Below are 4,411 nucleotides of genomic sequence, written 5' to 3'. Positions count from 1 at the left end.
GAAATCCTAAGTTAAAAATAAAAATACTCATTTATTGTTTAGGTTTATTTACAAATATTATTTTCGGGTCTGTATATTACTTGAAACCATAAGAAGAGTACGTGATTATTTAAAAAAATCAAAAATAGATAAAATTTGCATTTTATGGAGGATACAATTTTTTTGGGATTTCAAAATAATGTACTAAAACATAAAAAGTAATAAATTCAAATCTGGAACAAATATAAATATTGTAATCATTTCTTATAAATACCATTTCCTAATGTAATTTTCCAAGATATTAAATATCATAATGCAAAAAAACTAAATTTATTAAAAGTAATAGGCTTTATGTTTCTTAAACTACATACATCTTTGAAAGTTTTTATGAAGTTTCAAACATATTCATCCACTAGTTTTATTGTTGGAATGAAATATAGCAAGACTTGCAATGCCTACTAAGAAAGTTAGTAGCCGGTAATCATTGGGTTAATTTCATCTATTACAAGTATTCCAGCATCAAAATCTGCAACTTTACCTTTTGATGTCTTTGCAATATCCTTAGACATAACACCATAGCTAAATTTGAGATATCATTGATTTTGTCACCTGAAACATTAACAAAAATGTGCCTTGACTGATCAAAAACACACTTTATATACAAACTGATATTTTTTATAACAAAGTTCCTCTAGTGCCAGTCTCGCATCATGATAAACCGTATTAATTAAATCAATCTCTGTTTGGTTCTAAATTGCATCTAATTTGCTTTTAATATAAAATAATTCCAAACACCAAATAATTGAGTCAATCCTAGAAGCAGCATTTTACATCAAATATGAATTGCCTTGCAGAGCAATACTAATTTGCATTAATAGCTCAAATATGTCTCTGACAATCAAGACTGATACCAAGTACATTAAAGTTTATTTATAGCCTTCTTGTATGGGCTATCCACCTTGTTCCACAAACACCGACTGGTGAATGAAACTTCATGTTTATTACTTTGTAAGTTTCAGCAAGGCCAGCTCTTTGAACAAAAGATGGTTTGTAAAACAAGTCTATTCTCTGAAGTAATACAGAAATTTAATAAATAAGCTTGGATTGTTTTGCAGAATCTTTTTGGCACAACTGAAACTGGTGAGCCATACAGTGAATTCCAACTTTCTCACCATTTACTTTGTCATTAAGTATTTGTAGACACTAGTATCTATGTCAAAATTAATTGAGGCCCCATCAACACAGAAACCTACTAATACGTTTAAGTTTTCTAGATTAAGGTTATTTTTCAAATTACTAACCAATGGTTATTGGTCATTGTCACTGGTAAATGCTGGAATGTATCACACATTTAAGACTGTTTAAATTGGCAACTATCATCAAGTACGTCTTTACAGTGCATGAAATGTAAGATGAGCTGCAGCATTGTTACATTCCTGCTCAGGAAGTAAGTATGAGAGATGTATTCCCCCCCCCCCCCCCAGTAAAAGCTAAATTCCTTGGGAAAGTGTAAATGTGGTTCTTTTGATCTCTGCTAGTTTATAACAATGTTGGAGACTTAAACATTGTAGCTATAACTACACAATTAGTCATATGTTTTGTAACCAATCAAGGGAGATGAATAACAATAACTCATTTCATTAGTCAGGAAAATAAGTACTTTGCTACAGTAAAAACCTTGTATTTTTTATATTCTCCAAGTAATCTAAAGATGAAATCAGCATAATAATTGGTTATTTTGTAAAATAAAGCTTTTAATATTCTAACTTTATCTTACAAAGTTTAAAAACCATTATGAAATGAATAAGAATAAAACTAGAAAGTCCACTTAGATAATATCAATGTAAACAAAAGAACAATGTGTATCAGTTAGTCTGTACTTGCATGCTTGTTAGCTCACATGGAAACCCAATCAGGGCTGATGAGAGAGGGGAGGCAAGGTGGCAGCTGCCCCTGGGGCCGGGGTCTGTTAAGGGGCCCAGCAGTGGAATATTCCAAAGCTCACTAGAAATGCATACTACATAATGAGCTAAAATGACTACTACGTTTTCATGGATTCATGAAGAAATCTGTCAACTAAATTTGTTTTATGAAAAATCAGCAAAAGTTAATAAATAGAATGAAAGGGGGGCCCATTGATATTACTGACCCCCTAGGCCTGGGCTGACTCTGGATGCTCCTGAACCAAATATACCTACTGGCTAGTTGTACAGTAATACTTTTATATTAATACAAGTACAAAACTACGATGTTTATAACATTAATATTAAAGAAAATCACTTCAATAATATAAATAAATGTAAGGAAACACATTAAATTAATTCTTTACCTTTCCATGGCTTATAAATAACTCAGTACCATTACATCTCAATACAAATTCCAATAGGGAGACCAGACATCTCAGTTTTGCCTGGACAGTTCCAGTTTTTGGTAGTTTGTCCCAGTGTCTCGAGAAACTTTCTTGGAACATACAAATCATCTTGGTTATAAGATAAAGACACCAAACTGTCAGTCACGTCGAATAATGAATGTAATAGGCCTACTTGATTTGTTCATTCTTGTAATTGGTACTCTACTTCCACCAAACTTTCAAAAGTTGTGTCTGTGCATGGTTAAAAAATCAGGTCTACGCAGGTGTGAATGTGAAGATAGTTAAGGCAGTGCTCACTTTACACACCCATGTTATGAACTGCATGACTATTTAACAAAAAAACAGAAGTTATATATTTCATTCATTCTTCACAAAAATATGTCTTAAAAGTTAAGGTAATTGCTGAAACCTAAAAAAGTATGTTTAACAATTTTATGGATTCCTATATAAGTATGAAGTAGCCTATTTTAAGATGAATTGAACGTTAACATTTTCTTACTCTGAAAATGTATTTCCAATAGATACTTACCTATCTCACACAAAGCTATCTCGGTCCTTGTTTGCCCTCTAAGCACAGCTAAAAAAACACTTTGCAATCAGTGCGACAGTTTTTATACCTCCACCAGTTTCACACCATTTCAGAACATGTACATATCATGTGACTACTCTCCACCAATAGTATTGCACCATCTGTACAGGTGCAGCTAGCTCCCTCTGATATTCCTACTCAATCTTCACTTTCAATAGTTGGCAGGTAAGAACATAAAAACACCAGCAGTGGGGAGGAAGGGTGGGAAGTGTGTGAGAGGAGTTAAGTACCTCTCGGAAAGACAATTTCAGTGCAAGGAAATGTTACCTTCCAAAACGGTCTCACACAAAGTTAGAATGCCACATTGCAAAGGTGGAGAGGCCAGTTTATGTGAACAAATATCAAAACAAGCAGAAAACAACCACCCAGAATGAATGGGTGTGCTATGAGATAAAAATGAAGCACTCCTGTGAAAAACCACACTACTTCTGGAAAAGGTATGTTCTTTGCCCAGGAAACAGAAAAGTAACACAAAATGGCAGAATTGAAAATATTGGCACAATTGAATGTGGTAATAATTCGTACAGCACTGGAAAAGTGATGGTATTGCTGTATGTACTGAAGAACATATATCTTTCACTTGTCAGAGAATTGTGCCCAATATTGTACCTGTGTTAAAAACCTAGCCAGAAATTATTGCAGTGAACCAGAGACATGGACCTCAGATAGATGCAAGCTGTAGCAAGATATAAAAGAATGAGCTAGGTACCTACCCAACCTCAACCTTACAGATGATGATCCATAGATTGTCCTTGGCATTAGTAGGTTGGGAAAAAGAAAAAAATTGAATTAACAAATGGCTAGGACATGAGGACCATTTGATCTATTTATTATGACATCATTTGATTAAGGTATTTTGTCTAGTGCAGTCCACCTGGGCAAAAACATCCAGGGGAAATGCATATAAAATAGGAGGAAGTTATTTTGTCTAGTGTGGTCCACCAGGGCAAAAAACATCCAGGTAAAATTCATATAGGGTTTTATTTGTTTTTATCAACAGACAAAATTATATTTACCGGTGCAGTCACTTTGGGCAAAATCATTCAGGGTAAACACAGTAAAAAAGGAAAAGTTATTTTGTCTAGTGAGGTCCACCAAACAAAAACATTCAGAAGAAACTCAAGTAGCCATCTGTTGTATTAACAAGTGAAGAAGGTATAATGGCTAGTGCAGTCCACCTGAGCAAAAGCATCCAAGGAAAACATAAGTAGGAATGGTGCCATGTTTGTTATTATGAATTGCTGAAGTTATATTGGCTAGTGCAGTCCATGTGGGCAAAAAACATCCAGGAGAAACGCATCATCAATGGATTAAGTTTGTTTGCCTGGTGCAGTCTATCCAGGCAAAAACAAATGGAGGAAACACAGTATAAACTGTTGAAGTTACTTTGTCTAAAAGTAGTTTAATCAGTTTTGCCCTTTTCTCACTGAGTGGAAAAACACGAGTAAAGTAAATATTGAGACCCAATCAAG

The 4,411-nt window shown here is 34.0% G+C and overlaps 1 long non-coding RNA gene across 1 annotated transcript in view; it reads right to left on the bottom strand.

The window, feature by feature from the left end:
• LOC106469839 overlaps positions 1-4,411 on the bottom strand; it is a 40,735-nt gene that overhangs the window by 20,138 nt on the left and 16,186 nt on the right. The gene's annotated exons all lie outside the window — the stretch shown is intronic.

The sequence above is a fragment of the Limulus polyphemus genome, unplaced genomic scaffold (genome assembly GCF_000517525.1).
Source record: "Limulus polyphemus unplaced genomic scaffold, Limulus_polyphemus-2.1.2 Scaffold3677, whole genome shotgun sequence".
NCBI classification, from domain to species: Eukaryota; Metazoa; Arthropoda; class Merostomata; order Xiphosura; family Limulidae; genus Limulus; species Limulus polyphemus.
This window is presented reverse-complemented; position numbering and strand designations above follow the sequence as displayed.